The sequence below is a fragment of the Myxocyprinus asiaticus genome, chromosome 27 (genome assembly GCF_019703515.2).
Source record: "Myxocyprinus asiaticus isolate MX2 ecotype Aquarium Trade chromosome 27, UBuf_Myxa_2, whole genome shotgun sequence".
Classification (NCBI taxonomy): domain Eukaryota; kingdom Metazoa; phylum Chordata; class Actinopteri; order Cypriniformes; family Catostomidae; genus Myxocyprinus; species Myxocyprinus asiaticus.
In genome coordinates, this window is record NC_059370.1 from 7,771,451 (window position 1) to 7,783,073 (window position 11,623).

The following is an 11,623-nucleotide window of genomic DNA, read 5'->3' on the forward strand; positions in this document are numbered from 1 at the left end:
GCTCCCCTAAATACTTTAAATTAGTTATTTGAATCCTCTTTCTCTCACTGCACACATCACACTCTGTCCTTAATTGCTAAAAAAATATAAAGAACTAAAATAATTATTTCAAAGTAATTATGCGTATCGACATAACCTGTTGTTATGATCCATAACCCATCATCATTTGACTTGACTTGATTTCTTAGCCAACACTTATGTATTATACTATCTGGAATAGATATGTGTTTTAGTGATGATTATGTTTTGTGCTATGTCCTTCCAAAGAAATGAAATGCTTATAAATGACTGACACATGCTGACACACTGAAAAATGATTCTGTGTGGCTATTGAATTGGACACTTTGAGTATGTTAAATTGTTATATTTCATAACCTTTATGCGCAAAAACTCGATCCGTGTGACAGCAATTGCCTTTCAATGAGAGACGTCTATCAGGGTCCACAGGCGGTCTGTTCTATTACAGAACTGTAGTTGTGAGCTCCGCCACAAAGCCCCTGGGGTGAGCCGATGGTGATATCAGGATGTCAGGTGCAAACTCAGCCGCACTTACACACGCACACTCGCACATCAAGGACTTAACATTTCAATGAAGTGCAGAGCCTCAATTAAGCATGCTATCAGTAATAAGTAGTGAAAAAATTAAAAATAACTTTAGGTTGTAACCATGTAGGTTGCATTTGGCAGATGCTTATATCCAAGGCAATGTTCACGCTGTATTCAAGGTATACTTTTTATCAGAACACATGTTCCCTGGGATTGAACCTATAACCTTGGTGTTGTTAGTGCCATGCTTTACCAATTGAGCAACATGAATGCTACCAACAAAATATTCAAGATAGGAGGGCATTCAAAAGTAAAATTGTAAGAATTGGTCATTGAATACTCCATACTGATCATCCGCTAATCATAATATTTGGGGTTTGTAATTTGTAAAGGAGCAGAAATTAACACTGAAAGTGACAAAAATGCCCCTTTGATTCAAAATATGGGGGCAAAAAAACAAACAAACAAAAAGCCCAATAATGAATGGCTCTATTTGGGCATATTTATACATGTTATTGTATAAATTATTCTCCTGAATATCAATGGGGAAATATTGCCCCTTAAAGGGAAAGTTGATTTCTGACCCTTACACAACCATGAATGAATGAATGAATGAATGAATGAAAAAAAAGGTTAAGTTAAATGTTACCACATAAAGTACATTGTCAGGTTATTAGACTTCTTCTTTTTTTTATTTTTTTTTATGAGGTCTGTCTTCTATCTAAACACGTGGCCATATCCATTATGATTAGGCTACATCACATCCATAAGAAAAGAGTCATTATGGGAGTAAAAACTTACTCGAGACAGGTAGTACACCTCATCTGCAGGTAAAACCAGGACAAAATCTGCCTGGATCCTGTTGTGAGGGGTTCTATGAATGATTTACCCTCTTACAGATGAATAAGTTCCTAGCAACAGTTTCAATGGTTAACCAGAAGCTTCAGCAATGTAATTCTGGATTACCTCATGTCAAATGCGCCAGGCAGGTTAAACATACAGTATATGAGGCTCTGTGTCCGGTATTGCGGCGAGAGAGATAGAGGGACAATAACGCGACGTAGAGAGATCTGGACATCACCAGGGGAACAATAGCCCAACCTGCACAAATAGCCCAACTCTCCCTAAACGAGATGACCTGCTTATCAAGAACTGTATGTCAACTCATTACAGTCGAACAATCACCTCATTTAAACCCATTCATCGCGCGCGTTTACCATCCCCTACAACAGACCTGGATTAATTTAATATTGCTATTCACGCTAAAATGATTTAAATAGCCTACAAATATGCGCCGCACATAAAAAGTTTGCATGCAACTCATAATGGGTTAATAACGCAACACAGCAGGCTTTAATGTTGTAAGCATACTTCCGCCTCTCCATGAGGAATTCTAAAATAATTGAAACAGCCTAATTCATTTCTTCCCACTCAGTATTTCCAAATATCCAAAAGATCAATAAAAACACAAAATGTCACAATAATAGCTGTTTACAGTGACAGCACAACAACTAAACATCTGGCGATGGGCAGAAACAAATAAGCGTAAATGCAACTATTTCGCGCGCCTATTTGGTTACCCGTGCCAAAGTTGCACCAATGCATCTAATGCATGCCTGACTATGAGTAAAATGACAAGCAGTTGTAATGCCGAGCATTTTGAAAGTAAAACAAAATCCCTTTTGTGTCTCGTGCGAGGTGTCTATGGTGACAACGCTCGGTATGCGCCAACACGTCGTGATGATTAAATGAACGGACATTCCCTTTTTATCTCAGTGCCAACTTATTCCTCTTAGGAGTATGTCATTGTAACTTTAAGACAAAGTCTAAATATTCCTCCTTTAGATATAGCCTATATGCATATGTGTAAACACAGGCTGTTTTTATATTCGCACCTACCGACCGACTGACGCGCTGGCGAGCCGACGGGAGCGTTGTGACTGTCCGAGCGGTCCGGCTCTCTCACGCGCGCTGCGGAGATTTGTATTGAAATTAAGAAAAAAGAAGAATAGAAAAAGACCCCAGATGCAAGCAAATGCTCACCCAAACAGAAATCTTCTCGCTGTTTCCTTCAGTTAACAGCAAACACCGGCAGAGACGCGCAGAACGCACTTTGTCCGAAAGCGAGCGCGTGGGCTCCTCCAACCTCTCGCGTCTCTCTATCCCACCTCCACATCCTCGCTCCCGAAGAAGAACATGCAAACACATTTCATAGATTTTTGGAGCTTCACACAAAAACCGAAGTGGACTTTCGGTCGCGGAAAAAATAAATAAAAGCTGTAAGTGGTTAAAGAGGTGTGTATGAATGGAGATTATATAACAGGTCCTGTCTGTGGTAGGGCTGTCTATCTCCCTCTCTCTCTGTGTGTGCATATGAGAGTGGAATAATGAATGAAGTATAGTTTTGAGAGCACTTCTTATGGAGAGGGTTGGAGACTCAGCCCATTGTTGACTCTGTTCTTAATGGCTGTTGGCTGCGCGCAGATCATTTTTTTCCCCCTTCGAGCAGATGATTGATTTGCCATATTAGAACATTTGCTCATTCATGCTTTCCAGGAAGTTGGTGCTGAATTATATTGAATATTTTAATATGCAAAGCAAGAAACCACTCAATTAGGCTAGATGCAAATAGTTACTGTACATAAATCCTATATATGACAATATATGTAAAACAAACATTTAAAAGATATGTTCATACATAGCTTTAACTGATTTTCACATATTTTCATTATTTAAATAATTTAATGGAACACATATTTCCAAATACTACATTTGGGCTTTTTCATATATGTGAAATATATTTTTCCAAATATTATTGGGATATGCTCAAATATCTGAACTCTCTCTCTCTCTCTCTCTCTATATATATATACACTGATCAGTCACAACATTATAACTACCTGCCTAATATTGTGTTGGTCCACGTCGTGCTGCCAAAACAGCACCAACCCCCATCTCAGAATAGCATTCTGAGATGATATTCTTCTCACCACAATTATACAGAGCAGTTATCTGAGTTACCATACACTGTATAAGAAAAATAAATAAATAAATAAATAAAAATAAAAAAAAGTAATTTTAACGGTAAAAGACTGTAAAATGCTACAGTAAAAAAACAAAAACAACAAAAAAAAAACATTAATTTGTTAATGGGTAATTACTTTAAAATATACTGTAAAAATTTTTAATATATTTAAAAAGACAATACATTTAGTTTTACAGTAAAATTTTTTAAAAATCTATATTTTTAATGTAAAAAGTATGATTTTCTGTATAATTAACAGTAAAAATCTATATTATGTATAACAAGAGAGTACAGGTAAATTATTGTTAAATAATTCCCAGAATTCCCTGTGTGACCCATTACATTTCATTATATTTTATGGGAATAGTTATGTTTCTTCTTATTTTTAATATCAGTTATGTACATTGGGGTGTTCTGTGTTATATTTGATGTAGTTTAGTTAATGTTTATTGTATTATTTTAATTTCACACGTGTTACCCTGATGGTGTTTGTGTTTGTGTGAGTGACACTACATGTTTATTGGTCATTGCTCCAGGAAGGGCCTCTATTGATGAACTTCATGTCATCATGTGCCCTTCTGTAGTTACTACCGTGATTAACAATACATTATAAAGTGAAAAGCAGATTTTTAAAGTTTTAGAAGGTTAATATTTCAAGTTTATTATTTAATAATATAAACAACGGTAATGCACCATAAAATATACAGGCATCAAAATTACATCCCGTAAAGCCTGAAATGTGGTTACCATATTTTTTACGGTGAATTTCTGGCAACCACAGCTGCCAGTTTTTTACTGTAAATTTAACAGGATTTTTTTTACAGTGCAGACTTTGTCAGTTCGGACCAGTCTGGCCATTCTCTGTTGACCTCTCTCATCAACATGGCGTTTCCATCCACAGAACTGCCGCTCACTGGATGTTTTTTGGTTTTGGCACCATTCAGAGTAAATCCTAGAGACTGTTGTGTGTTAAAATCCCAGGAGATCAGCAGTTACAGAAATACTCAAACCAGCCCATCTGCAACCAACAATCATACCACAGTCCAAATCACTGAGACCACATTTGTTCCCCATTCTGTTGGTTGATGTGAACATTAACTGAAGCTCCTGACCCGTATCTGCATGATTTTATGCACTGCACTGCTGCCACATGATTGGCTGATTAGATAATCGCATGGATGGTTGTTGGTGCCAGATGGGCTGGTTTGAGTATTTCTGTAACTGCTGATCTCCTGGGATTTTCACACACAAGTCTCTAGAATTTACTCCGAATGGTGCCAAAACCAAAAAAACATCCAGTGATCGGCAGTTCTGTGGTCGGAAATGCCTTGTTGATGACAGAGGTCAACAGAGAATGGCCAGACTAGTTCGAACTGACAAAGTCTACGGTAACTCAGATAACCACTCTGTACAATTGTGGTGAGAAGATTATCATCTCAGAATGCTATTCTGAGATGTGGGTTGGTGCTGATTTGGTGGCCTTGTGAAGGGGGACCTACACAATTAGATGCAATTTTTTTATTACTTAAAAAGGCCATGTTCTCCTCATGATGCATCAGGCATCATTTCGAAACATTCTACATATGGAATTTGGTGTTAATTAAACATTATATAAATTAAATAGTCTACACATTAGTACTTAAAAATAAATACAAGTATACAAACAGCCTAACATATGTGTAACTGCAAACCATTAATAATAAAATAATAAATAACAGGCCTAATAACTATATTAAAATTAATTATTATTTAAAATATATTTTTAATAGAAATGAATAATAAATTCATCAAGTATATTTACATGAAATTATGTATTTGTGCGTAATTATTCAAAACAACTTTTGAATTATTTTTCTAGTCCGTCATCAAAACTGACAGTGATAATAAATCTTTGTGCAGAAATGAAAGTGACTGGGTCGTTACCACAACCATTTCTCTGTGCTTGGTGTGTCAGTGACGTTCCCTGTCACAGAAAAGCGTCTATTTGTCTGTCCTTCCGTCCACTCGCTCGTGACCACTCTTCCTCGTCGCCTCGCGAGTCCACTCCACCTCTTGTGAGCGTCCTGTGTGTTTGGCAGGCGGCCAGTTGAAGTGTGGGGAAGTGACACCGCCAGGGCGGCAGAAATTTCTCCGTTTCGGGCTCCTTCCCAATCACAGACGGGCGTGCGTGCATTGGCTGGAAAGTGGAACAGCTCGTCAGGGACAATCAATGCGGATCGATCAGTGCGGCGCTGCTGGCGGCGGGGGCGGAGGTGCGTGTTACAGTCCGCCACAGCTGCATTAACGGGAAAGTTTAGGCCGCAATAAAGTCACACGACTTTTAACAGTTCAAGTTCCCACCATTTATCCTTATTTACAAAATGGTAAAATCCATTTGAAGCATGCGCGATTAAGTTTTCCCAAAATAGGCTGCTGTGTTAGTGATGGTATCAGATGGTTTTTACCATAGTGCTATATGATTACCACATTCATATACCATAGTATTAACATGGTATTCCAAGATAGTTCGAAGAATAGTGTCCAAAACTTTGTATTACCATGGTCCCTTGTCCAAACAAAATAAAAAATAAATAATAATAATTATAATAATAACAACAACAACAACAACAATACCATGGTACTTTAACATATAACATAGTAATATGCAAGTATCATATTCAGATACCATAGTATTGACATAGTACTCCGAGGTAGTTCAAAGAATAGTGTCCAAAAATGTATTACCAGTGGCGTAGCCAATTAGACCCAGGCCCACCCAGAATATTAGGGATGATTTTTTTACTTCAACTATATATTTACAAAATAGTTAAAAAAATGCATCAATTCTGCTTTCTGAAAGTGTGAAAGAACTGTTTGAATGCGCCACCTTTAAACTTTTCTGGAAAAGTTGGAGAAAAAAATGTGGGCAAAAATGTGGCCAATCCATTTTTATTGAGGCCCACCCAAAAGTCATTCCCTGGCTATGCCCTTGCATATTACCATGGTACCTTGTCTAAAACAATACTTCATTGATATATACAATGGTATTACGAGATAACTAGTCATATACCATGGTATTAACATGATACTTTAGGACGGTTAGAAGAAAACTGTTCAAAAACAGTAATACCATGGTACTTTGAAATATACAATCCTATTAAGCAATTACCATATTCATATACCATGGTACTCCAAGATAGTTTGAAAAATAGTGTCCAAAACATTGTATTACCATGGTACCTTGCTCAAAAAACAATAATACCACAGTACTGTGATATATATTATGTGATTACCATATTCATATGCCATGGTAGTAAGTATCCAAAGATGTAAAACATCTACAAAATCAATAAATGTACACAGGTTTTTAAAATCAACCTTGTGGTCTTGTATGCTCTTATGAAAATTGCCCATGGTAATACTACAGTAAACATAGTTTAACAATAGTATTTGTAATAAAACCGTAGAAACCACAAAATTACCCATGGTTATTACTGTCATAGCTACTACAATATTACTATAGTAAAACCATGGTTAATTTGTGCAGCTCATTCAATGCGCATCAGTTTGTTTTTACTTTTCTTTCACAGGGCTTTATAGCATTCTGGACCAAACAGTGTGTCAATGGACTAGTCACGACATCTTCAAACTCATGGGAATGAGGGCTACTGTCTTCCAGAATGCCAGATTTGATCCAGTGTTGTTTGCAAGTCCATTGATCAGACCTTTGGATCTCGAGTTGCATCAGAGTCCTAGTTCACCCTAGAGGACATTCCTGTAGACTAGCCACAGCAGATCACTGGAGCACAACAGACATTCCAACTCGCCTCCAAATGAGGCCACCGCATTATAGATTTACTTTACATTTGACATAGCTTTAGGTTTCTGTAATATCCTAACCACAAAAACTAATTTAAGAGAGAAAGGTGAATAAACATTAACATTAGCTTGTTACCTTTCTTTATGGCCACATAATTCCCTGGTAACTTTAAGACCTTGCCCCCCACCTCCCTCTGTATGAGGTACTGAGGATCTATGTCTGTGTGTTTGGGGAATTGAGTGGTGAAAAGTCAGCGGGGGGGGGGGGGGGGGTGGGTGGAGTTGGATTAACATCACATGGTTCTTTCTGGCAGCCAGACACATGACCCGCTCCACAGGAGAAGATAAAACCCACTTGAAAGATGAAGACACAGAGAGGGGGGGGGGGGGGTACTCAGGAACGCCGCTGGCCATGCAGCAGATTTCTTCCCCCAGAGACCCTCTTCCCCACTCTTTCACTTTCTTTACTTCTTTACTAGGTTTTGGGTACCAGGTTGTCACAAAAAACCCATAGGCTACATTGAAGGAGGGTTACAAGCCATATCTAGGGACCAAAATATCATAGAGACTCGGAGGTGGGCTCTTTTGACCTGGGCCAGTAAGCAAACACCCTAGCTGGTTCCTAAACATGGCCCACGTCCCTCCTTCACTGCAAGTCTATGGGATTTTAAGCCTGCTTTTGATATCATTCATGTCCGTAGCACTAACGATGCGGGATGAGTAACTAAGTTTAATCACTTTATAAGAACAGGGGTTTGTTCAAATCCCTAACCCACTGATATGAGCAAAAGTAGTAGTGACGCTTGCCTTAGCAAACGGCCCTAAAAATAAAGTCTGAGACATGAGCTAATGTAGTGGCTCCATCTGGTGGCTTCAAGAGGAACTGCAGCATGACCGCTAATTTCCTGTTTTGCTGTGAAGGAAGTAGAGCACATTATTTCCCACATCCTGTGTTAAAGACGTTGAGATGCCCATGTTTTCTGTATTTTGATCCAGATATTTCACATAACTACTGAGGGTGAAAATAGCACAAAAATGACCATTTCAAATAACATTTATTCAAAATACACATCATTGTCATACAGCAAAATACATATCGCCCCCTAATTAGACATCATGATAGAAAATATATTTATATGCTTTATTTTAAATGGAACCGGTTTAGTTTTACAACTAATACAGTAAGTCATAAGCACTGAAGCGAGGAAGAAACACTGTGCGTTGTAGCTTAGATCCACCTCCCAAAACTCGGATATGAATCCATGTCTTTTTTAAACGTTCATCTGTGCCTTTTAGTGCAAATATAACATAATTTTAGTGTACATTTAAAGCACAATTAACAGTTGAAATGACTTGTGTTGAAGGTGGAAGGGGAAACCTGGTTTGAAAACATTACCACGGTTACAGGATATACAGTATGTCTGCTGATGCACGTCTGCAGCGCTTCAGGAAGTCCCTGGTTTTCAAGGGTTTTCACAATCAGATGTGAAATTGAGAGAGCGACATAACAATTGAGGTAAAGTAAATCTTATCTCCTGCTTATGACTATGGAATTTACAGCATCTCCGGATACTCCTGCACCCAGTGGAGGGAAAACATTGATGACTGGCAAATTCGGTGAAGATTTAGGCGTTTCTCTTCTTAATGATCAGCGGTCCGACATTATCACCAGTTTCCTCGTTGTGTTTGGCATGTGCGCCGTCACAATAGGGAAACTGTCAAGCGAATAAAACAAATACATACAAAATCACAAACAGACTCTGATGACAACTTTTTCAGATAATAAGATAAAGTGTCTGGATGCTGTCTGTGAATTTGCCATATATTCCATGCAAATAAGAGTCATAAGAGTCATTTGTTTGGGAATCGGCTGCATGGGTCGTGCTGTAGATTCAAAAGATTTGTCTCATAAGAGTTATTCGTTCAGCAATCTGTCTTCACTGGTCACGCTGTGTTTCATGCTGCAGATGAAAAAGAACCGACTTCTAAGAGTCAATCGTCAGGGAATCGCACTACACTGGATGGGCTATATGTTTTTGGTTCACCTTAAAGAACCAACTCATAAGTGTCATTTGTGCAGGAATCACACTATATTTGTAGCGCTCTATGTAGATTCAAAAGAATCGGCTCATAAAAGTTGTTGGTTTGGGAATCGGAATACACTGGTCATGCTGTACTGTATGTTTTGTGCTGTAGATAAAAAAATTTAAAAAACGTCTCGCAAGAGTCATTCATTTGGAAATCGTTCTACACGGGTCCAGCTGTATGTTTTTGATCATAAGAGTCATTTGTTTGGGAATCACACTACACTGGACACTCTGTATGTTTTTGATTAACTTAGAAGAACCTACTCAGAGTAATTTGGGCAGGAATCACACTATATTTGTGGTGCTGTATGTTGCACGCTGTAGATTCAAAAGAATTGGCTCATAAGAATTATTTGTTCGGGAATTGGACTACACTTGATGCACTGTGTTTCGTGCTGTAGATTCAAAAGAATCGCATCACAAGATTCATTAGTTCGAGAATTGGACTACACTGGTTGCAGTGTGTTTTTCGTGCTGTAGATTCAAAAGAATTGGCTCATAAGAATTATTTGTTCAGGAATTGGATTACACTTGATGCACTGTGTTCCATGCTGTAGATTCAAAAGAATCGCATCACAAGATTCATTAGTTCGAGAATTGGACTACACTGGTTGCAGTGTGTTTTTCGTGCTGTAGATTCAAAAGAATTGGCTCATAAGAATTATTTGTTCAGGAATTGGATTACACTTGATGCACTGTGTTCCATGCTGTAGATTCAAAAGAATCGCATCACTAGATTCATTAGTACGAGAATTGGACTACACTGATTGTACCGTATGTTTCGCGCTGTAGATTCAAAAGAATCGCATCACAAGATTCATTAGTTCGAGAATTGGACTACACTGGTTGTACCGTATGTTTCGTGCTGTAGATTCAAAAGAATCAGCTCATAAGAGTAATTTGTTTGGGAATCGGACTACACTGGTTGCACCGTATGTTTCACGCTGTAGATTCAAAAGAATTGGCACATAAGAGTCATTCGTTCAGGATTCGCACTACACTGTTCATGCTTTGTGTTTTGTGTATGCGGAAGTGCAAAAGAGTTTTGAGAGATACAGCTAAAATTTCGACCTTTTTCCTCACACAAAACTTGGAATAAATGGCAAGAGCTGTATGGACTACTTTTTGATTGTATAGAAAAGAGGAACGTAAACATTCCATGAAAATATATTTTGTGTCCCACAGAGGAAAGGAAGTCACATAGCTTTGGTAATACATGAGGGTGAGTAAATTATGAAATGGGTAAACTATTGTGTCAACTATTTCTTTAAAAATGGTCTTCCTTGCAGAACTTCATTAAAGCTGACTCTTCAAACAAACTGGATAATTGTGATCAAACTAGATAAAGAAATCACCATCCCGCTATCTCCATTTCCTGCTTTTACTGAGGTCAGCAAGACAGGGCATAAAGAATCACCATACCAGCCCATTAAAATAATGAATCAAATGATATATCAACAAACAATTTCAGTTTCCTAGCATGTAGCAGTGTCACTCACCTTCTTAGATCTCCAGCAGCGGCAGTAGACAGCCTTGTTACCGATGTCCTCGATGTCAAAGCTGTGCACTACTTTCGGGCTGTCTTTGTTGATGGATGGGTTGACCTTGCTCTTGGGACTGCTCTGCCCACTGAAGTAGCGTGTCAGCAGGTAGGTGCTCAGAGCCACGGCCACTGCAACAGGAATGATGGAGGTCAGCTGATCTGCAAATGTACACATCAGGAAGCGCTTGTTTTTGACAGGGCAGCGGGATGGCTCGTAGAGTATTCTCAAACACTACTGTAGGCAGTTTTGGGTAGATTACTTCTGAAATGTAATCTGGTACTGTTTACTAATTACACTGCTAAAACTGTAACCAGTAACATAATCTTTTAGATAATACTTTTAAGTAATATGATTTAGTGCGGTGTTCAAAATATCGATTCGGCGATACATCGCCATGATCTCCTTGCTGATGCATGTCTCGATATTCCAGCATTTTGCAAGTTTGTGGAGCCTATCACCTCTATGTAAACATGCTAATGTTTGACCATATTTTCACAAGTCCTGCCATCTTGAAAACGTTTTTGGATGTTAAGATGCATTTCGGGTGATCCGATCACATGTGGTCAGCAAATACAGGTCTAAACGAGGTCTAAAACGTTTTGTGATCGGATCAAAAAAACAAC

General features: G+C 38.4%; 1 protein-coding gene across 3 annotated transcripts in view; it reads right to left on the minus strand.

Moving 5' to 3' along the window:
• Positions 1 to 11,095, minus strand: part of LOC127418039 (CXXC-type zinc finger protein 5-like) — a 31,922-nt gene extending 20,827 nt beyond the window's left edge. For 2 of the 3 annotated variants that reach the window (XM_051658370.1, XM_051658368.1), the window contains exon 1: positions 2,590 to 2,934. The gene's annotated coding sequence lies outside the window, so the exon portion shown is untranslated. Of the gene's footprint in view, positions 1 to 2,589; positions 2,935 to 10,955 lie in introns of those variants that run through there. The other variant, XM_051658369.1, reaches the window with a different exon arrangement.
• Positions 11,096 to 11,623: the final 528 nt, after the last annotated feature.